At 47.3% G+C, this 9,523-nt stretch overlaps 1 protein-coding gene across 5 annotated transcripts in view; it reads right to left on the reverse strand.

The window, feature by feature from the left end:
- SGSM3 (small G protein signaling modulator 3) overlaps positions 1-8,823 on the reverse strand; it is a 31,510-nt gene extending 22,687 nt beyond the window's left edge. Inside the window, exons 1-3 of one of the 5 annotated variants that reach the window (XM_065677632.1) lie at positions 8,708-8,823; positions 7,984-8,167; positions 7,856-7,908 (exon numbers count right to left, since the gene is read on the reverse strand). The gene's annotated coding sequence lies outside the window, so the exon portion shown is untranslated. Of the gene's footprint in view, positions 1-394; positions 739-7,789; positions 7,909-7,983; positions 8,168-8,707 lie in introns of those variants that run through there. The other 4 variants (XM_065677623.1, XM_065677642.1, XM_065677613.1 and 1 more) reach the window with 4 other exon arrangements.
- Between the last annotated feature and the right edge of the window lie 700 nt (positions 8,824-9,523).

The following is a 9,523-nucleotide window of genomic DNA, read 5'->3' on the forward strand; positions in this document are numbered from 1 at the left end:
TGAGTTCTGTAAATGTTTTTCTATACTTTTCTATCACCATAGCCCCACTTGTTGTCTTAGCACCAACTCTTCCCTGAGTAGCTTTGGAGATATAAGAATTACAAAATGAGCACCTGCAGCTCATTATACATGGGAACGCACACAGCACGCACGCCAAGCAGGTAAAACTGCTGACAATACTTATTCCCCTTTCAACATCATTGTGAACGTATTTTGATGGAGTATTTTTCAGCCTTATCACGGCTCTGCAACCACAGCTGCTCTGTTCCTGAGCCTGCAATATGTCCTTCTCCCCGCCTTCTCTCAGCCCAGGTTAACCCTGTTTCTAATTACTTTTATTAGGAATGCAGTCACAGTTTCAGCCATGTTGTATGTCTGCCATGCTTCTCGTTACCTGTGCTCTGAATCTGTCCTCAATGCCTCAAGCTTGTGAACAGGGATCCCCTTGGTCATTATCAACCTTCATCGCATCCACAGTCACTGCCGAACCAGCCTGCTAACACAGGAGCCAGGCCCATGTGCTAGGCATGTAGATGTGAAAACACCCCATAACAAGAGAATTAACAACTGTGCTTGGGAAGCTGGGCAGGAGTGCTGAAACTACAAGCGCTTCCTCATCCCAGGACAGGTGTAGCAGAGGAAAACACCTTCCCTTGTCCACGTCATCACACGCTGCCCTTGCTGGAAATCACTCCCCTGCCTGCTGCCTGCATTAGAGCACTGAACTTGGTGGGCAGGTTTTTCCTGTCCCTGGTTCCTATAGAAACCTTCCTGTGAGCACACATCTGGGACAGGCCCCAGGGAAAGCTTGAAGCTCACCTTGCTGCTGGCACTGGAGTGTGCAAAAGGGCAGGGTGGCAAGCGTGAATCACACCAAGAGAAGGCTCCAGCTGTGGCACAAGGACGTGGTGCACTGGGGACCACCCATGGAGCCAGGTGTCTTCAAGAGAAGGTGCCAAGCCCACTGTGCCAACCCTGCAGGTCTCCATCACCCTGCTTTCTGCCACCTCCCAGCTCTGCTTCCAGTACAGCACCACAGGAACTGGTGGAACCACAGGTGGAAGAAGGCTCCCTGACACAGCCATGCAACACCCAGCGCAAGCCAAGGAGGAGGATATATGGCATATGGGATTGATACAGGAAGTTATTTCCTTTGACGGGTATAAACCTAAAGCAACACTCAAACTCTCCTAAGCAAGGAGACAGCAAGCAACCAAAGGTGTTTCCACGAAGCCTGTGAAATTGCATGCCTGAAATTGCCGCAGCTTACTTAGCTGTGTTATTTGCACAGTACATACTTCTGAAATGAACAACAGTAAGGGATACAAAGGAAAAAATAGATCAGATTCAACAAATACTCATGGCAACCTGCAAACCATCAGAACTCTAGAATCAAAACCAGCTTTCACCTATGAATTGAGAGGCATCTCCCATTTTTAATGGCAACTTGAATTTCCTGTACAAAGTGATTTTAGTCACACAACAGGTAGTCCTCACACTTTGAAAGAAATGCATTTTTTTGTTAAAATGCAAATGGTGCCTGTTATTTGCAGCTTTACCTTTTAAGTTGAGCCTGTAAAACAAATCACACCACCATTGATTCCAGCGTGCCAGAAGACAGCTGTAATGTCAGCGTGTGGCCCTGAAAAGGAAGGCTGCGAGCTATTTGAAGCGCTCCAGCTGCAACACCTTTGTTGGAGCTGCAAATACACATGGTGCGGGATTATATCCAATTAGTTTCTTTTCCAGTGTAGGTGTCCTTTAGAAATTGATGTTTGCAAAGAAGACCTGCAAATTTACTTCCACTTAGTGATACCGAGCCTCCTCTGGACACACTTGCTCTTCCACACAGCTGTGGTATGAGAGATTTCAATTACCTGGCTTCTTGCTAACACCAGATAACAATCTCCTGCTGCCTATGTTGTACTTGCTTGGCCTCTTTTGCCATGTGATCTCCACTTCAACCTGCTGTGGTAGCGCCTGAATGAGCTAGGCATGAAATGACACTGTCCAAAGCCTTTCAGTAAGATCTTTATTTTGAGACAGAAACTCAGGAGTGTTCTTCCCCTGCTGCTTTAAGCAACAACAACAAAAAAAAAGAATCTACTAAAAAGCCACCAAAAAAAGCAACATACCTCTAGCAGACTGCAGAAAATTACCATTTTGCAAAGCAATGGTTCTGTATGCTGTAAACATTACAACTAGTACAATATTACAACTATGCAAGAACAGTCAGTGAACATCATCAGAAGGAGCAGAACAAGCATAACAATTCTTCCTAGAATGATTTTCAACCACTACCATAGGGACAGCATATACAGCACTTCCTCTGACAGTGAGCTAGCACGGGGAAAAACTGCTTTCCGTTACGCTTAGTATGAACACGAAGCAATACTGCATGCAGTAAATCCCGCTGCCACCTCTGGAGTGTCAACTGGTTTCCACTGCTCTCTATTCTCTTCCTTTATTAAATAGAAGAAGTTTTGAAAGAGAGAAAAGCAAAAGCCACAGTACCCATCAAGAGGCCATGCACTCAGGCATAGTTCTAGAAGCCTCTTCCAGCTCAGCCTTTAAAACCCCAAGTAGATTGAATCCAATTTAACAACTCCCTCTCTCAACAATCAGACAAAAATCAGACTGTGCACCAAATCTGACAGTTCATTTCTGTCCTCTCACACCTGGAAAGCTTTGCTTTCTTCATTAAAATCCTGACTTGCTCAATGAAATGCACAAGGGGTGTTCTCACAGCAGGAAACCCTTCACTTTCCCTTCCCCCACTGGTTTCTCCCTTAGGTCAGGCAAACGCATATCCTGAAGCTGCAAATACCATTAGTCCCACGAGTCAATATTTGCTTTGCATGTATATAGTCAGAAGAAAGCTTTACAAACAGGTAGGCAAGTGAACAAACCACAGCCACAAACCTGAACAAGGGGTGCACAAGATGCAGATAACTTCTGCCCCTTACACCTTGACTTTTTAAGCGATGCAGAATCCCACACAGACACTGACACACACAAACCTCTGGTTAAGGAGTCAGTACATTGTTGGTGAACGTGGGTCATTCCAGGAACTGTCTGCTTAAGGCTTACAAGCCACGACCAGCCTTACATCGCTTTGAGTGCTGAGCAACACGCTACAAATGCAGGACGGAGCTAGGTTTTTTTCAGTGATGTCCAGTGACAGGACAAGGGGCAATGGGTGTAAACTGGAGCACAGGAGGTTCCATGTGAATATCAGGAAAAACTTTCTTACTGTGAGAGTGACAGAGCGCTGGAACAGGTTGCCAAGGGGGGTTGTGGAGTCTCCTATGTTGGAGATATTGAGGGCCCGCCTGGACAAGTTCCTGTGTGATGTACTCTAGGTTACCCTGCTTTTGCAGGGGGCTTGGACTGGATGATCTTTTGAGGTCCCTTCCAACCCTTGGGATTCTGTGACAGAGGTGCTGAGGTAGCCTTCATGCTTGCTTTCTACCACATGAGCTGGAATAAAAAGTTGGAGGACTTCAACTGCCCTCAGCCCACTTTCTCGTAGCAGAGAAAGTGAATCAAGAGATAAAATAACCTGCAGAGCCAGGCAGGTAGGCAGACAGGCAGGATGTCCAGGGTTTGACAGCATCATGTCCCTGGGAGACATGTTGCAGAGACATCACTCAGAGACACCCAGTGCTGCCCAGTCACCAACTGGGATCACATACTCACTGCAGCAGCCTCCTCCCAGCTGCCTCAGGGCACTATTAGAGTGACACATAACAGAGACAACAAAAAGTAAACTGGAACTCTGTGTCTCCTGCTGTAAAGCACTCTGTAGACTCCTGACTATACTGGAAATGTAATTTCATGCAGAAATGTACTAAAAGGTACTTCTATGCAAGTTATCTGCTCCCTGCACTGATCAGCGTCCAGCAAGTCTGCCTGCTGTAATTACAGACAGCCCTGCTGAAGCCAAATGTGCTGAACCATTTTCAGTTTATATAAAAGGAACAGAACAAGTAACTTCCAGTTTCATATCCATGTAACCTCAGTTTTGAAAATAAGGATGTGAAAAAGCAGAATCCTGTTTCCTCCTGCACTGGACAGACAGACCACAGATGGACTTCCTGATTGTAGTTCAATGTGTCAAGCTTGCCTCTAAAAAAACCCCTACACAACACCTACTCATGTAGGATGCAGCTATCCTACATACTAATAGATATTTTCTTCTCAGAGCAGAACTACCTTCTATTTATCTGGCTGTAAAGCAAAGAACTGATCCTTTGTGCAGGACACAGCTTGAAAAGGCTGAAGCTCCTACTTCTAAAATCTGGAGATAACAAAGGCTTCCCCCATGTGGTTCACAAAAAAAATCAAACCAAACCCAAACCAAACTTATTTATGGCTCTGCTGATTCCCTGTGTTACTAACACAAGCTACCATACTTTCAGCCCCGGAAAGCAGAAGGTGTGCTCCTCTCACCTCACACAGGAGGATGACAACAGAGTGAGCGCTGGAACAACAGTTGTCTTTGTTAATCTGCATTGAATGAGGTTGGAGAAAAAGGCCAGGATACAACACAGCAAGGTGTCCACTCTCATTGCATAGCAAGATTTCCCTTGCATCCAACAGAGACAGAAAAACAGCCCTGCGTGCTAAAAGGCGGGTCTACAATTGCCCTAGTTGTCAAGGCTTAGGGTAAAGGCAATTCCACATAAACACTGCTACGCAAATATAATTCAAAGGTTTCTGATTAGTGTCTAAGGTGGCCCCAAACATCTCTTCCATGAGAGTCAATTTCTGCCCAATAAACAGGCACTTTCACCAAAATAAGCATGGTGCAGGACCAGGAGACTTCCACAGAGCTCTACAGAAACTCATTTTCGCCAAAATTCTCCAGAAGTGGTTTTTACCTTCTGATCCACAAACTTCTGCAAGTCTGCAAACTGTTTATGAGACGTCTGTGGAAGGTAATGACAACTGTTCAGTTTCATTTGCTATATAGAAGTTTGAAAGGAAACACTTCTGTTAAGAGATGCAGGGTTATACCAACCAAAGAAACACTAGAAGACACTACTGACAGTTATTGAAAGACAGGTATCTTTTATATGACATTCCTATCCTGGGCAGTGACAAGCAGTGCCATCTGAGGTGTTCTCCATCACCTCCAGAGCCAGCCCTGTATGCTCACCCCAGGTGAATGTTTGATTCTCAACCTGGTCTCATCCTACTGTTCCCAGTGACAAACGAACAGCCTGAAGAATGGCTCTTCCTTGACATGGTCTCTGATGGATTTGCAGAAGTATAGCTGTCAAGGTTTGCCACTCCCTTGGTGAGGCACAAGAAAGATTAGATTCAGGTCACTCTGCCGCAGCTCTATTGTATTACTATTAGGCCTAGTATTAGCAAAAACCCATCAGATTCACCCAGCAGGACTCTAAGCTAGCGGTCACTTCATTTGTCTCCAGAAAATTGCTTTTTAAGGACAGTATATCCCACAGCACTCGAGATCTTTCTCTTTCAGGGCTCTGTCTTTCCAGTACCTAGTCTTTCCAGCACTCAGCTTTCTGAAGAGGCTAAAAGTACCCAAAACACCTCTCAGGACTGTTTGCAAAGCTCCTACCTAGCATGTCATGTTAAGACTACTTAGATCTTGCTCAAGCAGAAATTTATAGGCACAGATAACTCAGAGGAAAAAGCAAAATATATAACAACCATTAACATGGGCAACAAAACAACACCCCGCCCCCCAATATTTCCTGTTTCTGGGGATCAGAGAGATGTTCTCCAGAATAAAAGGCCTGTCGGGTTATGGACATTTTCCCTCAACTCTGAATCATCAGGTACTTCCCAGCCAAGAAATACTGCACTGACTGGGCAGCGACAGGAGTTCTTATAGTCATACTACTACCATTATGCTATCTCCTTTTGTCCTATTTCATAAAACAAAGTGTTTTCATTTCTCATAGCTTTTGTTTTGTTCTGCTACCAATATAACTTGTTGCACTCCAGTTTAGAAAACACGAGCCTTCCTCAGAGATAAAATAAGTGTGGAAGGACAATATCCTCCTCTTCCCTACCTTGTGTCAACAGTAACACAGCTGAGAGATTTTCCCCAACGCTCCTAGACACTTACCCTGTGTAAACTTTATGTATCTAAAACCTTAACTGTGTGATGAAAGGTGGCATAGAAAGAAGTTTAAGCAAGTCTTTGTGTTGCTGAGGATACAAACCTGAAGTGCCAACATCTTTCTGTCTCTTGAGGGATGTTTGTGGCACTGTACTCATGACAGAATGAAGCTATTTGTCTATGTCTTCCTACTTGACAACTGTGAAATCTCCACATCCTAGCAATAGGATCCAGGATAAACACTGTGATACAGATCACCAACTAGGATCACCACTGAGTTAGAGAGAAGAGCTGTAGGACCACATACACCAAAATACACATACGCCTTACCATTATCACTGAAGACAAAGTTGCATTAATCCTTAGGATTCATTTTTTAAAGTTTTCTTTCCTTCTCATGCTTTGATGATAAATTTGCAATTAACAGCCAGAAAGACAGACATCATCCCAGCCATTTCCAAAACAGTTACAATCTCAAATGCAGCATCACCTGAGAGGGACAAACTCACCAGTATCTTTGTTAAAGCATCCCGAACACCAAACATAGTAAGTAATTTTGCAACCAACTCACTAAGAATGAGACTGAGACTGGCAGCTCATTTTGTACAGGTCCCTTAACCAATAATCTCTACTGCTACCATGCACCTTGGAAAGTAATGTTGATTTTTGAAAGTTAAATATTTTGATTCCTACCTGTCTTTTTAGATCACCAAGGTCCTTTAGAACACTGATATTTGCAAAAGATACAATCTTGCAGGAAAGCAAGCAACAGGTTAAGAGAAGGAAAACCTAAATGACATTTAGCTGAGACACTGAAGAATCATTTCAATCCTGAGCAGTTATGCAGGATTTCCCTCACCTCATTAGCTGGTATTAACTCTGTCATCCCCTGACCAGTGCACTTCACTCAGAAATATGCCCCTCAGGGATCCCCTTCGCCCTTCGTTGGAGGAAAAGTCCCTGTGAATGACACCTTCCTGAGATTACCGAGACGCATTATCAAAACACTGCCATAAACAGGAATTAAGAAAGGCGGTACCTGTTATTTCAATCTATTAAATACAGAATTAACATAACTTTATATTACTAATACTCCACCAGTCCCACCCTGACCTCTTTAGTTACATGTCATGCCTCTTCCCATACCCTTCCTTTGCGAATACTTTGTGAATTCTCTAGGGTAGGAATCCAACCTTTCTTTCTGCATAGGGACACCCCCCCACCATGTGCAGATCCAGAAATACATAATGAAATAGATCTTTTTTTCAGTGACTGTTTATTCCAGGATGCCACTCCAGACCCTGTAGCAGCTGAAAAGCTACTCTAGAATTCAGATTATCCAGCAAGCAACTGTATTCCTATCAACATCTTAGCAAAAGCACAGCAGTGCTGCACTCCTCCTAGGCTGGTAGTTCATTCTCAAGTGATTTTTAGATTCAGCCTCTCACTACCAAACACCCACTGTTCTTAATTCCGGCAAAACTGCTTCTCTCTCCTATCTATAAGAACTAAAAGATGCTCCATTCCTTAAGGCACTTATATGACTTTATTCCCACCACTCACCCCTCAAACAGCACAGCAAGCCATGCAGAGTAAGGCTGAGACATCACGAAGCAGGAAGCTGTAACAACATGTAACCCTCCCCACACACACACCGACACCGAAATCTATTCATTTAGAGGAAAGTACCTGTCTACATTCAGAAATTAGGAAGGAAGCAATGCAGACACTGAGAAGACATTTCTCCTGTCCCACCTTCACCAGCTGTGCGAAGAAACACCAGCTGTCCCAGAGCCCATAGCCACAGCCTGCGAAGAGATTTAATCTGTGCCACAGTGGTTCTTCACTCCTTCCAATTTACATTACCAGATACAAGAAATTACCTTTGCCTCTCAACTTGCTTCTAACATTTATTACAGCTGACAATCACAGGGCCTTGCGGTACGTCCATTCATGCCCACTGCCTGGAGGATACTGTCATGTTTCCACCTCAGTTTCGTGAGTGCTCCTCGCCCCCGCCTGACAGGAAACAGATTGTGCCTCCTCTGGGGCACCTCCGAAAAGACCCTGGCATGGAAGGTAAATAAGGATGGCAGAGCTGGAAGGAGGACACCAGCGGAGGGTCTCAGCCACGGAGAGGAGAACAAGCAGGCCACGGGAGCCCTCGGGGGCAGGAGGGAGAGGAGCCGGGGGGCAGCAGGCAGAGGATGCCCGCAGGCAGAGCTCGCCCCACCGAGCCCGGCCAACACACCGCACAACATGAGTCACCCGCCGGAGCCCAGACCCTGCGTCAGCGCGGTGGGGGAGCGAGGCGAAGCCGGCCCAGGGGCTCGGCAGGGGGGCGCCCTCGCTTCATAGCCCCAGCAGCGTTAGCTCCCCCCTGCCCCACCGCGCCCAAGGCGCACCTCAGCGGAGAGGGGAGCGCTGCGGCGGCGGGCGGCGAGTGAGGCGCCTCACAGGTGGTTGAGACCATTGCCGGGAAGCGGGCTGTCGCGGGAGAAGGAGCGGGGCTGGCAGCCGGGAGGGCGAGGGGCGGCCTGCCGAGCGCCGCTGCCCGCCGAGAGGGACGCCCGCCGCCTCGGCCGCGGAGACCCCGCCGGCACTCACCTGCTGCCGCCTGCGCCGCGTCCCCCGCCGCGCTGTCCCCACGGGGTAAGCGCCCGACCCCGACCCGGCGGCCTCACACGCCGCTCCGGAGGCCGGCGAGGCGCGCATGCGCGGCATCCGGGCGGCGGCGCTGTAGGCCGCGGCGGGGCTGGCCGCGCGCGGTGCACGGAGGGGCAGCGGGCAGCGGCAGGCGCCGGTCCCCGAGCGCGGACGGGGTGCGCGCAGGTGGGGTGGCGGCAGTCGGCTCTGCACCGGCCTCGCAGGAGGCAGAGGGAGCCCTGCCCGCCGCACTCAAGCTACGGTGAGCAGGGCAACAGCGGCCGGGCGGCAAACCTGGACGTGCTTGTAGTATGCTGAGAACCTCCTCAGTTCTTTTCCATCATTCAGGCCCAGGTTAACACCAAGGAAAAGGGGAGCTACATCTCTGGCTGGTGCCTCTGGTGGAAAAGAGAGAGCGAGGTTGCAAACCAGGCTCTTCTGAAGAAGTCTCCAAAAGAGTTTGTGTATTGTGCCACAGGTTCCTAGGAGGGTGACGTTTTCCCGTGCATCGCTGTTATTCTTTTTAAACTTCCCAGGAAAACAAGTGCAGTGCCTCACCGGAGCTGGCAGCCTCTACCTGGCACAAAGATGTATTTCCTGATGATGAGAAAAAGATACGTGAGCTGTTCCTCTTCTCTGCACAGGGTTGTTTTTGTGTTTGTTTGTTTGGGGTTTTTTAATCCCACCAAGACTGAGGAGAGAGGACCAAACAAGGAGGAGTATCCATATCTATCTGTTTTCTTTCTTGGCTACCCATTTGAGTAATAGTTTGAAAAT

The sequence above is a fragment of the Lathamus discolor genome, chromosome 1, assembly GCF_037157495.1.
Source record: "Lathamus discolor isolate bLatDis1 chromosome 1, bLatDis1.hap1, whole genome shotgun sequence".
NCBI classification, from domain to species: domain Eukaryota; kingdom Metazoa; phylum Chordata; class Aves; order Psittaciformes; family Psittacidae; genus Lathamus; species Lathamus discolor.